The sequence below is a fragment of the Bufo bufo genome, chromosome 5, assembly GCF_905171765.1.
Source record: "Bufo bufo chromosome 5, aBufBuf1.1, whole genome shotgun sequence".
Classification (NCBI taxonomy): domain Eukaryota; kingdom Metazoa; phylum Chordata; class Amphibia; order Anura; family Bufonidae; genus Bufo; species Bufo bufo.
This window is the reverse complement of record NC_053393.1, coordinates 324,385,510-324,403,894: the sequence shown is the minus strand read 5'-3', so window position 1 is coordinate 324,403,894 and position 18,385 is coordinate 324,385,510.

The window sequence follows — 18,385 nt, the reverse complement described above, 5'->3', positions numbered from 1 at the left end:
TCATTGTTTCCTTCGGGCTACCCAGATCCGCATGTATCTTGGATACTGTGGTAATAAAGGATGAGTTCGGTCATCTTTCCACGGATCTATACAGGAAAAATACAGACAGAAATAGTATCCTTTACTACACTAGTGCTCACCCTCCAATTTCAGCACATCAAACGTATAGTATCTGACCCAGGGAAACAGGACCACAGGTAAGAAAGAAGACATGACTGACAGGTTTACTGAGAGGGGATACCCCAGATCAATTCTGGATGAGGCAAAATCAGATTCACAATCTCCTACCACCACAAAAGGGAAACAACAAAGAATAACATTTATACTAAGTTTCAACCGTACAATGCGGGTTTTGATGGAATCATCAAGAAGCATTGGCATATACTAACCAAGGCATATCTTGGTGTGGAGGAATTTTGAAATCCTTCCTTTAGCTGCAATAAAAAGAACCCTAGCTTTAGGGATAAATTGATACATGCGGATCTGGGTAGCCCGAAGGAAACAATGAGACAAAGCACATTTGTAACAGTGAGAAAAGGCGCCTTTCCATTCCTCTATTGTTTCCAATGCTCTCACATTATCAAAGGTTCCGAATTTCCCCATCCCCACACAGGACAAGATGAAGGGGCTTTACACATGTGAATCCACAAATGTTATTTATATAATAAAATGTCCCTGTGGTCTGGCGTATATAGGGGAAACAATGTAAGCTGTAAAAGATAGAATAGGGAAACATAAATCCACTATAAGAACAAAAAACCTACTATTACCACTACCCTATCATTTTGATAAATGTAAATATACTGTGTCACAGCTGAGTTTTCAGGTGCTTGAACAAATAAGGAGACCAAGAAGAGGGGGAGATATCAAGAAGCTGTTGTTACATAGAGAGGCTTACTGGATTCACACCTTCAACACGATGCATCCCAGAGGTTTAAATCGTGAATATGAGATTGCATGTTTGTAGGGAGTATTTTGTTGATATTCCAGATCACTGATCTGTCATTCTTTATATAATTTTTTATAGACTTCATCGTCCCGCTGATATTCTCAATGGATAGCATAGTATCCTTTACTTGCCTGCTTATGTTTTGTATGAAGTGAAAACTGGATGTTGATTAGTGCTGACTCGGATGCCGCCGGTAGCTAGGCGTCTGACGTCACTTGTGTATTAATTGACTTTGCTATATAAGTAATGTGCTTGTCTTGATTTTGTATTATTGATAAAGGCTTTGTGCTGAAATGCGTCATATGGGATGAATTATGACAATAGAATAAAGGAATATACTTAGAAGCAAAACACGGTTGCCGTTATTCTTTCAAATACATATTTATCCTGTGACCGCCTAATGTACCTCCAGCCACAGAATCCAAAGAACTTTGCTGTCAGGTGAATGCCTATTGCCTAATTTTTGGGGCCTGTACTGGCCGACAGTTACATATTTATCCTGTGACCGCCTAATGTACCTCCAGCCACAGAATCCAAAGTCCTGTATTGGCCAACAGTTACATATTTATATCTCTAGCCACATAATCACACCCTTGTCTCACTCCTCTGCCTCTCATCATGGTGGTGTATGAACCGCATTCACCATAAGGACCTTCTAATGTCAGAGGGTCGTGTGACTGTGCCCCTCACCCCTTACTGTGCCCCTCACTCCATACTGTGCCCCCTTATACCCTGCATTGTGCCCTCTTGCCACACCCTGTGCAGTGCCCCTAGCCATTCCCTGTACTGTGCCCTCTTATACCCTTTTATCCGGTCATGGTATGGCAGTGTTATCCGGTCAATGTATGGCGGTGGTATCCAAAAACTGGATGGCCATAACTGTATCCCTTTCCCCGCCCATGCCATCCTTTTTTTGACCTGGCATGATTGTGAAAAATATGCAGATTGCGGTGCTAAGGACCTTTATGCCACAATCTGTGTCAGAAATACACCTAACATAGACGTATTTCTATAAAATAAATGACCACCTAATTGTATTATTAATCGGGGGTAGGAATGATATCTTTATATTATATAGATTCTAGTGTATTATACTGTGCCTTGTATTTCCAAGTAGAAAATGATCCTTGAGAAGCACAGTCCTCATCCCTGACCACAAGGACCAGGTAGTGCTCTGTCAGTACATGGCTGACTCCCCTCTCCGCCACGCTGCTCTGTTGTGTACTGCTGCTTATTCTGACACTAGGGCTGGGTTCGCATCCAATTTTTGCCATCCATTTAATGCATACCAAAAATTTATGCGTTAACAGATGTATGGTGTCCGTTCACCATACAGTTCCATGGTAGAAAAAAAGTTTACGTTAACGTATGCATTTTTTTAAAATGGACTCTGCAGGATACAAAAACGTGGAGTGCTGCACATTTGTATATATCAAACCTATAGCAAATTAAATTTTTCTAGTCTCCAGCAGGGCACATTTTTGAGAGTTTCCCTTTAAGATGCATAAAAATGGCCCTTGATTATAATACATATTTTTTGTGGGAATTTTTGGCAATTATCCCTCTCTGGTATACCATATGACTGTCCATTTTGTGGGACTATTTGTGTACTTCTAGTAAATGTTTGCTGGCTGCAATTATGACCTGAAGGTTTTTCAGGTTCGCCTGCCATTAAATTGTATGGTGCCCGCCGCGAACGCGTGGTTTGCAAACATTTGTTCGTCCATTACTAGTATTCAATACACCATAAAAGCCACATTTAGAGTGCCTTTATGCTCAGCCTCTTTCCTCTGGTGGAGTAGAGAAGTCAGGGGCAATCCAGGCCTTGTTCATTTTGATAAGAGTCAACCGGTCAGCATTTTCAGTTGACAGGTGGATGCGCTTATTAGTTATTATGCCCCCAGCAGCACTAAATACACGATCTGACAAAACGCTGGCGGCAGGGCAGGCCAGCACCTCCAAGGCGTAGAGCGCCAATTCATGCCACGTGTCCAGCTTTGACACCCAATAGTTGTAAGGCACACAGGGATCACTGAGGACGCTGACACGGTCTGCTACGTACTCCTTCACCATCTTTCAAAATTTTTCCCTCCTTGTGACACTAGGCCATGCATCAGGTTGAGGGTGCTGGCGGGGTGTCATAAAACTGTCCCAGGCCTTGGAGAGTGTTGCCCTGCCCCTGTTGGAACTGCTGTGTGTTCCCCTCATCTCGCCTCCTCGGTTGGCCAAGGAACTATGTGCTCTGCAGCCAGTGTTGTCAGTTGGAAATTTTTGGAGCAATTTTTTCACAAGGACCTTCTGGTATTGCACCATTTTGCTCGTCCTCTCCACCACAGGAATGAGAGCTGAGAAGTTCTCTTTGTAGCGGGGGTCAAGAAGGGTGAACAACCAGTAATTATTGTTGGCCAAAATGCGTACAACGCGAGGGTCACGGGAAAGGCAACCTAATATAAAGTAAGCCATGTGTGCCAGAGTCCCAACAGACAAGACTTTGCTGTCCTCATCAGAAGGATGACTCTCAATCTCCTCATCCTCTTCCTCCTCTTCTACCCATCCATGCTGAACAGATGGAATAAAACTTCTATGGGTACTACCCTCTGTAGCGGAGGCAAATGTCTCCTGCTCCTCCTCCTCATCATTCAATTCGCGCTGAGAAGACGAACTGAGGGTGGTCTGGCTATCACCCTGTGTACTTTCTTCACCCATTTCCACCGCTTCCACATGCAAAGCGTCCGCCTTAATTGTGAGCAGCAATCGTTTGAGTAGACACAGAAGTGGGTTGGTTACGCTGATAATAGCGGCATTGCCGCTCACCATCTGTGTTGATTCCTCAAAGTTGCATAAATCCTCAGAGGTCAGACATCAATGCCCACTCGTCACTTGTGAAGAGCGGAAGCTGACTGGATAGGCGACGACCATGTTGCAGCTGGTATTCCACTACTGTCCTCTGCTGTTTACAAAGCCTGGCCAACATGTGAAACATTGAGTTCCAGCGCGTGTTCACAACGCACAACAGTCGGTGAGCTGGCAATTGCAAGCACTGCTGCAGCATTTCCAGACCGGCGGAAGCTGTTGATGAAATGGGCACACACGCGGCACACCTTTACTAGTAGCTCAGGCAAATTGAAGTAGATTTTGAGAAAACCCTGAACCACTAGGTTGAACACGTGGGCTAGGCATGGAATGTGTGTGAGCTTGACGAGCTCCAAAGCCGCCACCAAGTTACGTCCATTATCAGACAAAACCATGCCTGGTTGTAGGCTTAAAAGGGCGAGAGCCACAGCTCAGTCTGGTCACTTTTCCCCTGCCACAGCTCTGCGGTGGTGTGCTGTTTGTCACCTTAGCAGATCAGTTTAAGCACGGACTGTTGCCGCTTCCCCACTGCAGTGCTACACTGCTTCCAGCTACTGACTGATGGCTGACTGGTGCTGCAAGAGGATAATTCTGAGGTGGAAGTGGAGGAGGAGCTGGAGGAGGAGAAGGGGGGTTGCTGCCTCTAATGTAGGTGGCAGCGGAGACCCTGATGGAAGTAGGGCCTGCAATCCTTGGCGTTGATAGCACCTGCGCCATCCCCGGGTACGACTCGCTCCCTGCCTCCACAACGTTTACCCAGTGTGCTGTCAGGAAAATGTAGCGTCCCTGGCCAAAAGCACTTGTCCATGTGTCAGTCTTTAAGTAGACCTTCCCAATAACTGCGTTGGTCAGGGCATGGGTGATGTTATGAGACACATGCTGGTGTAAGGCTGGGATTGCACACCGCCAAAAATATTGGCGGCTGAGGACAGAGTACCGTGGGACAGCCGCCGCCATCAGGCTGCAGAAAGCCACAAGCCTAAATGGCAACATTTCCAGGGCCAGCAATTTAGAAAGGTGCGCATTTAGTGCTATGGTCTTTGAGTGGGTGGCTGGGTATTTGCGCTTTCGTTCAAAGGCCTGCACTGGGACACAGAAGTGGATGTGCTAGCTGATGGTGCTTGCAAAGATCCAGGTGCATGGCGGGAGGCATCCAGGCCTGCATCTTGGACAGGGGATTGGCCAGCACGTAACACAGTGGAAGAGGAGGCAGTGGTGTGACCCGCAGACACTGGTTGTGGATCCAGGTGTTCGGCCCACCAGCATGTGGCAGATCATGCTGGTGGTGGTAAAGTTGCTAGTGTTCGTGCCCCTGCTCATTCTGGTACGGCACAGATTGCAAATGACACTTTTTTTTATCGTCCGCACTTTCCTCCAAAAAGTGCCAGACTGCGGAACACCTACCCCTTGGCAAGGGAGATTGCTGCAAGGGGGTGCTCCGGGGAACAGTGCGGGCCTGTTCGGTGTGGCCCGCCTTCTCCTTTTTTCCACCCCACTGCCTCTTCCAGCCTGTTGCGGTGCTGCGGATCCCTCCCCCTCTGTACTGCTGTCCTCGCTCGGCTTGCCACCTTCCCAGGTTGAGTCAGTGACTTCATCGTCCAGCACCTCTTCTTCCATTTCCTCACTCTGGTCATCCTCCTGACTTGTTAACCTAACAACAACCTCACTTATTGACAACTGTGTATCATCCTCATCATGAACCTCTTGAGACACTAATTGCGGTTGACTTATTGGCAACTGTGTCTCATCATAATCCACCTCGTGAAACACTTATTGCCGTTCCCCACCGTCATCATATTCTGACTGTGGATGCTCCAGAGTTTGGGAATCAGGGCACAAGATCTCCTCATGTCACTCTTCAAGCTGGCTTGGCGAGAGGCCCAGATTAAGGAATGCGATGAAAACAGCTCCTCGGAACATCCGAGTGTGGAATCACTTGTTTGCCAAGACTCTCCATGGTTACTACACACCTCTACCCCGCTACTATCTCCTAGGAGCCTTTATACTGTCATCAGATAGGATTTTGCTCATGTCTTCCACAAATGTGCATATAAAATATATAAATCACAGTTAGGCCGAATGCACACGGCCGTGTTCCGTGGGCGAGAGCGGTCCGTGGTATGTCGGGCTGGAACACGGCCATGTGCATTCGGCCTTAGAGAGCTATCAGACGTTTATCCTGCAGGCTCCACATTTAAAGCAGAAGTACTCATTCCTGCCAATCATTAATCATTGCCAAAACCTGCTGGGACCAAGAGATCAAAGCTGTATACCATTTAGATGCAAGTTACTTACTTAAAGCAACGTTTGAACTTCATCTAAAGGTCTGGACATCATTTATTCTCCAGGTAGGAGACACTGTGACACAACTAATACCAACCAACAGAGACATTATAGGCCATTACACCACTCTGGCATTCCTAACCTGGGACGTGCGTTATAACATCTTGGAAGGGCCCTGGGATAGTACCCTGCGCACGCTGCAATTTGCGTCACAACAAATACAGAATATTATCCATCCGTACCTGGCCACTGCAGGTGGAAGGAGTATCAGGGTGAGGATTCTGTTGACCAGACTCTTGGCTCCTGAGACTGGACTTTGTAGAAGACAGGGTGGTGCTTAACTGACTGGAAGCATTATCTACTGCAATCCAACCGACCACCTGCTCGCACTGATGTGACTTCGAGAGTGGTGTCCTGCACTGCACTGCAAACTGGGACATGAAGTTAGGTATCGTGGATAAGTTTGTTTATTGTGCTCTGGCAGCAGGCACAGTTTCACCGCGTCCAGGGCCACGGCCTCTGCCTGCACCATTATCAGCACAGCCACTTCCCCGTCCCTTACTGCTCGCCTTGCGCATATTAAATTGTATATATGCTTGCAAGTATGTCACACCTACAGTAGCGCAGGTTTTGTAAGTGTATGCGCAAATATAGTACACAGAATGTCACAGATATTTTTGGGATGGGCACACGTTAAACAGGAGGTATAGCGCAAGTAATGTCGCTGTCACCACCGCCTAATAAAAAATTTAACTGAATAAATGTCGCTGATATTTAGTATGCGCACATGTTAAACAGGATGTATAGCACAAGTAATGTTGCTGTCACCACCACCTAATAAAAAATTACACTGAATGAATGTCACTGATATTTAGGATGCGCACATGTTAAACAGGAGGTATAGCGCAAGTAATGTCGCTGTCACCACCGCCTAATAAAAAATTACACTGAATGAATGTCACTGATATTTAGGATGTGCACATGTTAAACAGGAGCTATAGTGCAAGTAATGTCGCTGTCACCACCGCCTAATAAAACATTACACTGAATGAATGTCACTGACATTAAGGATACATAAACGTTATACAGGAGATGTAGCACAAGTAATGTCACTGCCACCAGCAGCAAAAAAATTTGACTGAATGTCACTGATATTTCGGATACGCAAATGTTATACAGGAGATGTAGCGCAGGTAATGTAACTGTTCGCAGCTGACACCATCTACGGAAAAAGTACACTGGATGTCACAGATATTTTTAGGCTGCACACACATTACACAGGAGATGTAGCAGAGATAATGTCGCTGTATGCAGTGGCCAAACAATTGCAAGCTATTTAGCGCAGTTTGCTCTAAAAATATATATTGCTGCCAGATACAACTATAGTCCTTAGGCCTCATGCACACGACCGTTGTTTTATTCCGTGTCCGTTGAAAACTCAGCTAATGCACCGTTTGTCATCCGCGTCCGTGATCCGTGGTTCCAGTCCGTCAAAAAAATATAACCTGTCCTATTATTTCTGCGGAAAACGGTTCGCAGACCCATTCAAGTCAATGGGACCGCTAAAAAACACAGAGGCACACAAGATTGTCATCCGCGTCCGCGCGTCCTATCATTTGCATGGCAAACCTGTCTTAGATTTTTTTTTACTTTCCTTTATGTCAGGTGATCCTCCAAAAATAAAGGAAGACACACGGAAACAAAAACGGAAACGGATCACGGAACAACGTAACCCCATTTTGCGGAACGGAACACAACAACGGTCGTGTGAATGAGGCCTTAAAAGGACATTTGGATCTCTAACAAGTTTTAGCAATTTAGTGCAGGTTGCACTAAAAATATATATTTCTGCCACACACAATAGTCCTTAAAAAGAATTTTGGGTCTATAACAAGTATAAAAACAAAAATTTTGCTATTTTAATCCCTACACTATCTCTCCCTTCTGCTCTGCAGCTCACCCTGACTAATACTGAGCCGAACACGTGTCATCGGGTGCTATATAGCACCCAATGTCGCATTCCGGCCAGCCAATCACTGTAATGCCAGCAGCCAACATGGCTACGGCATTACAGTGAATGGCAGTACTTACCTGCATGTTTATTGGCATAGCAGCCAGCAAACTTGCGGGGAGGAGACTCAAGCTGAACACCGCGATGTACCGAGCATGCTCTCCCAACACTAGTTCTACATGTTAGGCTACTTTCACACTGGTGTTTCACGGATTTGTTTGAAACGCATTTGAAACGGATCCGGTCCAGGCTTGGTCCACCTCCCCTGGACGCTGGCGAATCCACCACTGGTGAGCGGGCCCTGACAGGTGAGCCGACAACATCAGGAGAGCCCTCTGATGATGATGAAGAAATCTATAATAAGAGCACATACTGATTAATGCAACGAGTCAAACAGTACAAACTCCAAGCGTTGATTTTATACTTACCGACCACTGAATACGACGGCGCCTTCTGGGTGGGTTTTTCCAATCTATGGTTTGTTTCTTTGACATCTGTATGCAACATAATACCAGACAAAATGCAGATAACATTAAAGGAACTTGTTTAGAGCACTATTTCCACATATATCAACCAATTTTTTTATTTTTTTTATACTTACTTTTTAAAAGATATATTGGTGCTTGCCCACCTCAGAACTTTCTAGAATTTTTTTTTTTGGACGACCCTAATAATAAAATGATAAAAAAAATAATCCGACAGGAGCCATAATCCCCCCAAGTGCCATAATCACCCCCAGAGACAGCAGCCCCGCATAGTGCCAGCAGCCCCAACAGAGCCATCAGCCCCCAGTTCCAAACAACCTTCCCACAGTGCCCTCAGCCCCCCCAATGCCAGCAGCCCCCACAGTTCCAGCCACACACACACCCACAGTGCTAGCAGACCACCCAGTTCCAGCCACACACCCCCCCCCCCCCCGCAGTGCCAGCAGCCCCCCCAGTGCCAGAAGCCCACACAGTTCCAGCCACAAACATCCTCGCAGTGCCAGCAGACCCCACAGTTCCAGCCACACCCCCCCCCCCCCCCCCCGCAGTGCCAGCAGCCCCCCCAGTGCAAGAAGCCCGCACAGTTCCAGCCACAAACATCCTCGCAGTGCCAGCAGACCCCACAGTTCCAGTCACACCCCCCCCCCCCGCAGTGCCAGCAGACCCCCCAGTTCCAGCCACTCACACCCCCGCAGTGCCAGCAGCCCCCCCAGTGCCAGAGGCCCGCACAGTTCCAGCCACAAACATCCTCACAGTTCCAGCAGACCCCACAGTTCCAGCCACACACACCCCCGCAGTGCCAGCAGACCCCCCAGTTCCAGCCACTCACACCCCCGCAGTGCCAGCAGCCCCCCCAGTGCCAGAAGCCCGCACAGTTCCAGCCACAAACATCCTCGTAGTGCCAGCAGACCCCACAGTTCCAGCCACACACATCCCCGCAATGCCGGCAGCACCCACAGTTCCAGCCACAAAAAAACCTGCAGTGCCAGAAGACCCCACAGTTCCAGCCACAAACACCCCCACAGTGCCAGCAGACCCCCCAATTCCAGTCACACACAAACTCCCCCAGTGCCAGAAGCCCCCACAGTTCCAGCCACAAACACCCCCGCAGTGCCAGCAGACCCCCAATTCCAGCCACACACCCCCAGTGCCAGAAGCCCCCACAGTTCCAGCCACAAACACCCCTGCAGTGCCAGCATACCCCACAGTTCCAGCCACCCCCCACCAGTGCCAGCAGACCCCCCAATTCCAGCCACACACACCCTCCAGTGCCAGAAGCCCCCACAGTTCAAGCCACAAACACCCCCACAGTGCCAGCAGACCCCACAATTCCAGCCACCCCCACCAGTGCCAGCAGCCCCCCCACCCCAGTGCCAGCAGCCACTCCCATAGCCAGTAGCCCCCATAAAGGCAGCCCCCACCCCCAGTGCCAGCAGCCCCCACTGTTCCATACACACACATACACCTTCCCAAGTGCCAGAAGCCCCCCCCCCCCACCCTAGAGATAGATAGATAAATAATTAGATAGAAAAAAAGAAAGATAGCCAAACAGACAAAACTTCATATAGTAACCAGTGTTAAGCAAGTCGATAATCCAAGATGGCCGACGATGAGGGACAGGAAATTACTGGGCATGCGCAGAGACGTGAATGGTTTCAAACGGATACGTGTCAAAGCGGAGCCAGGACAAACTTAAATTGTGAGTCTGGACGGATCCGTTTGGCTCCGCATCGTCAGGCGGACACCAAAACCGTCCGCCTCAAAAGCGGAGCGGAGTCCAAACGCAGCCAAACTGATGCATTCTGAACGGATCCTTATCCATTCAGAATGCATTGGGGCTGAACTGATCCGTTTTGAACCGTTTGTGAGATCCCTGAAACGGATCTCACAAACAGAATTCAAAACGCAGGTGTGAAAGTAGCCTAAGACAGCTTGGAAGCTGCCTTACATTAAGAACTGGTGCTGAATGCGCCAAAGTTATAAAGAGGCTGGCGCCTTTTCATAACTTTAGTGGATCCTCTGCCAGCAGAGGGCCTTTATTAAGACTGGCCTCTAAAATACTGGTCTTAATAAATGTGCCCTTTGATTTTTTTCTTGGATGAGTTGTAGTTTTTTATTGGTATCATTTTACATTACACTTAATTTACTTACTATCGTAATAAAATGTAAAAAAAAATACGGGGCAATTATTTACACCATGTGGTCTAAAAACAATATGTTCACTTTACAATTTTGTCTTTAGCAAATATTTTCTTTAGGGTGACCTATTTTAAAAAAAATATATATTTTTGATAGGAGGACATATTTTATTATGTCAGAATTAATTGGTCTTAATTGTATTTTTTTCCTTTGTTCTACATGACGACCTGATGCAGATATCACTTGCATAATACTTTAGAATAGTCAGTATATCAAAGCATTATTGCCTTTCAGTGCATCACTGACCAGCAATATATTAGACTATGCCCTTTGTCAGGCTCCAACGCCCATGGAAATTCATTGTCACCCTGTGATCGTGGCATGAGGTACGGATGGGCTGACAGAGGGAGCCCCTTCCCTTCTCCGTCAAACTTCTTACACTCAGTCCAAATATAAATCTCCAGTACTCTAAATAAAATCATAAATCTATTATTTTCACTTTGCGTGTGGTAGGTGTTCCATGTGCATATACACGTATAAGTCCAAGTACCTAACAATAGGGGGGGGGGGGGGGTGCAACATTCTATCAAAAGCTTTATATCGTACAAAATTCAATACGTGGTATATGTCATTCTTTATCCGTGCGGAAAGTTTTATATTGGCAAAACTTTTAGACTCCTATACTGTATATCAGGTTTAGGGAACACAAGAAGTCCATTGACACAGGAGTAGGAGCCACTCGTCTGATTAAGCATGTACACGAGGAACATGGAGGTGACAAGCATGTCCTGAAGTGTGCGGGATTGGAGGCGTTTCATATGCCGGTAAGAGGAGGGGATAGAAAGTGCCTCCTCCTGCAGACAGAAGCAGCTTGGATCATCAAAACCAATGCCATGGGTCCGTTAGGACTCAATTATAAAAATGACCTTGCTGTCTTTGTCTGATTTGTTTTTACGGGTGAGTGTTTTCTTGATATATGTATAAGTATTTGACGATCAGTGTCACCTTTTTAATCACTTCATTAATTATTCACCTGTGGGTGGTCACGTGACTGGGGAGGAGGGAGTGAGGTATATCTCACACCCACACCGGTTCATAGTAGGCTTGACAAAGCGCAAGGTGCACGAAACGGCTGTAGCCTGACCTTTTGTGCAGTGCCTGTGCCGACCTTTTCTATCTTCAATAAAGCTGCCAAAATTTATTTAACAGTGAGTACCGCTACCTTTTCTTCTAACCCACAAACTTTTATTTTCATATCCTTAAAATCATAAGGGATATTCACAAAAGTCACTTACTGTATGTGTTTCTATAAGTTTTGGCCTTAGTCATAGTCTCTGTATTTCATACTGAATACAAATGTTAAAACTACATCACTTCCCCCCTGGGCAGGAGGAGTCCTTAAAGGGATTGTCCCACAAAAAAATATTCTACAGTTTTCAAACCAGCACCTGGATCAGAATTTTTTTGTAATTGCATATAATTAAAACATTTTTATATAGCCACTGAGTTATTCAGTAAAATGTATCTGTATAGCGCCACCTGCTATTTGTTCTTTTTCTTTGACCTGCTCATTGAGAAGGCCACACATGCTTAGTTTCATCCTTCAACTGCATCCTGAGCTGTGATAGGGAGAGCATGGACACGCCCCCTGACATGTGATAGGGAGAGCTGAGACACGCCCCCTGAGCTACAGCAGAAAAGACACTCCCCTTGAGCTGTCAGCTTGATATAAATCTAGCAGAGCAATGAATGGGGAGATCTCTGGATCCATGGGAGGTACAGGGCTGGTTCTAGCTTTGTTAGAAAGAGATTATCATGTACCATATGATGTCTGATTTTCATTTTTTACATTAGTCATGGGATAACCCCTTTAATTGATAAGAAGCAATGGCTTAACCCTAGACTGCCCACAAAGTAGTATTTAACATAGCCCACACCTTTACTTATACCAGGAGTACAAACTCACATACAGTCAGGTCCATAAATATTAGGACATTGACACAATTCTAACATTTTTGGCTCTATACACCACCACAATGGATTTGAAATGAAACTAGAAACAAGATGTAGTAACACAGTGCCGACTCTGGACCATCGAATGTCCATATCAAGGAACATGTTCTAAGGAGGACATAGTCATATGACACAAAGTGATCTGTTTGCAATAGTTTTAGTATTTTTATAGACCCAATTGAGAGATATATCTATCCTAAGTTACCTAAGGGACATCCCCAACGTTTCCCCAAGTGGTGTAGACGGTATTGGTAGTCTATATCTATTCTGCGGTCATTTGTATTTTATTCATATTGTATCTCAAATTTTATTGTATCTTATTTTTATTTCATGTGATTGTATATTTTTTTGTGACCCATATGCCGGTTTCAACTAAGTATCTTAATAAATAGTTATCCTTTGAATGAACCACATACTTGAGTGCCAGCCTTCTACTCTTTTATTCTAGAAACAAGATGTGCTTTAACTGCAGACTGTCAGCTTTAATTTGAGGGTATTTACATCCAAATCAGGTGAACGGTGTAGGAATTACAACAGTTTGCATATGTGCCTCCCACTTGTTAAGGGACCAAAAGTAGTGGGACAGAATAATAATCCTAAATCAAACTTTCACTTTTTAATACTTGGTTGCAAATCCTTTGCAGTCAATTATAGCCTGAAATGCATAGACATCACCAGATGCTGGGTTTCATCCCTGGTGATGCTCTGCCAGGCCTCTACTGCAACTGTCTTCAGTCCCTGCTTGTTCTTGGGGCATTTTCCCTTCAGTTTTGTCTTCAGCAAGTGAAATGCATGCTCAATCGGATTCAGGTCAGGTGATTGACTTGGCCATTGCATAACATTCCACTTATTTTCCTTAAAAAACTCTTGGGTTGCTTTTGCAGTATGCTTTGGGTCATTGTCCATCTGCACGTGAAGCACCTTCCAATGAGTTCTGAAGCATATGGCTGAATATGAGCAGATAATATTGCCCAAGACACTTCAGAATTCATCCTGCTGCTTTTGTCAGCAGTCACATCATAAATAAATACAAGTGAACCAGTTCCATTGGCAGCCATACATGCCCACACCATGACACTAACACCACCATGCTTCACTGACGAGGTGGTATGCTTAGGATCATGAGCAGTTCCTTTCCTTCTCCATACTCTTCTCTTCCCATCACTCTGGTACAAGTTGATCTTGGTCTCATCTGTCCATAGGATGTTGTTGCAGAACTTTGAAGGCTTTTTTAGATGTTGTTTGGCAAAATCATCTTGTGGTGAACCCTCTGTATTCACTCTGGTGAAGTCTTCTCTTTATTGTTGACTTTGACACACATACACCTACCTCCTGTAGAGTGTTCTTGATCTGACCAAGTTTTCTTCACCAGAGAAAGAATTCTTCGGTCATCCACCACAGTTGTTTTCCATGGTCTTCCGGGTCTTTTGGTGTTGCTGAGCTCACCGGTGCTTTCCGTCTTTTTAAGAATGTTCCAAACAGTTGTTTTGGCCACGTCTAATGATTTTGCTATCTCTCTGATGGGTTTGTTGTGTTTTTTGAGCCTAATGATGGCTTGCTTCACTGATAGTGACAGCTCTTTAGATCTCATCTTGAGAGTTGACAGCAACAGATTCCAAATGCAAATAGCACACTTGACCTTGGACCTATTATCCTCTCATTGTAATTGAGATAATGAGGGAATAACACACAACTGGCCAAGGCACAGTTGAGAAGCCAATTGTCCCATTACTTTTGGTCCCTTAGCCTCTTCAGGACACATGACGTACCGGTACATCATGATGTCCTGGTACTGTTGTTGTTCCATTTTGTTGATGTCTTGTGGTGTTCCGATCACTGCCTCCCGGCCGGCTGTGATCGGAACAAGGTGCCTGCTCAAATCATTGAGCAGGCACCTCGGCTAAATGCGCGGGGGGGTCCCGTGACCCCCCCATGTCGGCGATCGCAACAAACTGCAGTTGAATTCAGACCTGCGGTTTGTTGCGCTTTCAGCAGTTTCTGATCCCTGCGGTCCCTGACCAGAAACTTTATATGCCTAAAATATAGTTTTATTCAACCCCCCCTGCACCACAGAATGCTTTTATGGCGTCGGGAGGTGCAGGAGGGGTGCGGGAGGCGGGCGGTGCGGCAGGCCGGATCGCGATCCCCCGCCCGCCCCCCCTTTGAATAATCGTTGGTGTACAGTTGGTATACTAGGGTGTTAGCACATTGCTGATACCCTGATATAAACGGCTGACATCTGTGATGTCAGCCGTTTAACCCTTTCAATACCGCCATCCGTATGGACCGCGGTATGGAAAAGCAGAGGTTAACAGTCGGGAGCTTCCTCCCTCTCCCATCGGGGGGCTGCTGTGCCTTTGCAGCCCCAAGACAGGATGGGGTGACAGAGGGAGGGAGCCCCCATCCTTACCCTTCCCCGTCTGCGCAGTTCTGGCCACTACTGAGCAGACGGGGAAGGTTCCCATGGCAACAGGACGCCTTCTCAGGCATCCTGCTGTCCATGGTGCTGAACAGATCTGTGCTAAAGGCATAGATCTGTTCAGACAAAGTGTAAGTAAAATACAGTACAGTACACTATATATTGTACTGTACTGTATTATACAGACATAAGACCCACTGGATCTTCAAGAACCAAGTGGGTCTGGGTCAAACAAAAGTGAAAAAAAGTAAAAAAAAAAGTAAGAATCAAAAAACATATTTATCACTGATTAAAAATGAAAAAAATAAAATTCCCTACATATGTTTGGTATCGCCGCGTCCGTAACGACCTGATCTATAAAACAGTCATGTTACTTTACCCGAACGGTGAACGCCAAAAAAATTTTAAATAAAAAACTATGATGAAATTGAAATTTTGCCCACCTTACTTCCCAAAAAAGGTAATAAAAGTGATCAAAAAAAGTCACATGTACGCCAAAATTGTAACAATCAAACCGTCATCTCATCCCGCAAAAATCATACCCTACCCAAGATAATCGCCCAAAAACTGAAAAAACTATGGCTCTTAGACTATGGAAACACTAAAACATGATTTTTTTTTTTCAAAAATGAAATCATTGTGTAAAACTTACATAAATAAAAAAAAAGTATACATATTAGATATTGCCGCGTCCGTATTGACCGGCTCTATAAAAATATCACATGACCTAACCCCTCAGGTGACCACCGTAAAAAAATAAAAATAAAAACGGTGTAAAACAAGCCATTTTTTGTCATCTTATGTCACAAAAAGTGTAATAGCAAGCGATCAAAAAGTCATATGCACCCCAAAATAGTGCCAATAAAACCGTCATCTCATCACGCAAAAAATGAGACCCTACTTAAGATAATCGCCCAAAAACTGAAAAAACTATGGCTCTTAGACTATGGAGACACTAAAACTTTTTTTTGTTTTAAAAATGAAATCATGTGTAAAACTTACATAAATAAAAAAAATTGTATACATATTAGGTATCGCCGCATCTGTGAAAACCTGCTCTATAAAATTACCACATGATCTAACTTGTCAGATGAATGTTGTAAATAACAAAAAAAAAACGGTGCCAAAAAAGCTATTTCTTGTTACCTTGCCGCACAAAAAGTGTAATATAGAGCAACCAAAAATCATATGTACCCTAAACTAGTACCAACAAAACTGCCACCCTATCCCGTAGTTTCTAAAATGGGGTCACTTTTTTGGAGTTTCTACTCTAGGGGTGCATCAACTGCAGTTGAATTCAGACCTGCGGTTTGTTGCGCTTTCAGCAGTTTCTGATCCCTGCGGTCCCTGACCAGAAACTTTATATGCCTAAAATATTGTTTTATTCAACCCCCCCTGCACCACAGAATGCTTTTATGGCGTCGGGAGGTGCAGGAGGGGTGCGGGAGGCGGGCGGTGCGGCAGGCCGGATCGCGATCCCCCGCCCGCCCCCCCTTTGAATAATCGTTGGTGTACAGTTGGTATACTAGGGTGTTAGCACATTGCTGATACCCTGATATAAACGGCTGACATCTGTGATGTCAGCCGTTTAACCCTTTCAATACCGCCATCCGTATGGACCGCGGTATGGAAAAGCAGAGGTTAACAGTCGGGAGCTTCCTCCCTCTCCCATCGGGGGGCTGCTGTGCCTTTGCAGCCCCAAGACAGGATGGGGTGACAGAGGGAGGGAGCCCCCATCCTTACCCTTCCCCATCTGCGCAGTTCTGGCCACTACTGAGCAGACGGGGAAGGTTCCCATGGCAACAGGACGCCTTCTCAGGCATCCTGCTGTCCATGGTGCTGAACAGATCTGTGCTAAAGGCATAGATCTGTTCAGACAAAGTGTAAGTAAAATACAGTACAGTACACTATATATTGTACTGTACTGTATTATACAGACATAAGACCCACTGGATCTTCAAGAACCAAGTGGGTCTGGGTCAAACAAAAGTGAAAAAAAGTAAAAAAAAAGTAAGAATCAAAAAACATATTTATCACTGATTAAACATGAAAAAAATAAAATTCCCTACATATGTTTGGTATCGCCGCGTCCGTAACGACCTGATCTATAAAACAGTCATGTTACTTTACCCGAACGGTGAACGCCAAAAAAATTTTAAATAAAAAACTATGATGAAATTGAAATTTTGCCCACCTTACTTCCCAAAAAAGGTAATAAAAGTGATCAAAAAAAGTCACATGTACGCCAAAATTGTAACAATCAAACCGTCATCTCATCCCGCAAAAATCATACCCTACCCAAGATAATCGCCCAAAAACTGAAAAAACTATGGCTCTTAGACTATGGAAACACTAAAACATGATTTTTTTTTTTTCAAAAATGAAATCATTGTGTAAAACTTACATAAATAAAAAAAAAGTATACATATTAGATATTGCCGCGTCCGTATTGACCTGCTCTATAAAAATATCACATGACCTAACCCCTCAGGTGACCACCGTAAAAAAATAAAAATAAAAACGGTGTAAAACAAGCCATTTTTTGTCATCTTATGTCACAAAAAGTGTAATAGCAAGCGATCAAAAAGTCATATGCACCCCAAAATAGTGCCAATAAAACCGTCATCTCATCACGCAAAAAATGAGACCCTACTTAAGATAATCGCCCAAAAACTGAAAAAACTATGGCTCTTAGACTATGGAGACACTAAAACTTTTTTTTGTTTTAAAAATGAAATCATGTGTAAAACTTACATAAATAAAAAAAATTGTATACATATTAGGTATCGCCGCATCTGTGAAAACCTGCTCTATAAAATTACCACATGATCTAACTTGTCAGATGAATGTTGTAAATAACAAAAAAAAAACGGTGCCAAAAAAGCTATTTCTTGTTACCTTGCCGCACAAAAAGTGTAATATAGAGCAACCAAAAATCATATGTACCCTAAACTAGTACCAACAAAACTGCCACCCTATCCCGAAGTTTCTAAAATGGGGTCACTTTTTTGGAGTTTCTACTCTAGGGGTGCATCAGGGGGGCTTCAAATGGGACATGGTGTAAAAAAAAAACAGTCCAGCAAAATCTGCCTTCCAAAAACCGTATGGCATTCCTTTCCTTCTGCGCCCTGCCGTGTGCCCGTACAGCAGTTTAAGACCACATATGGGGTGTTTCTGTAAACTACAGAATCAGGGCCATAAATAATGAGTTTTGTTTGGCTGTTAACCCTTGC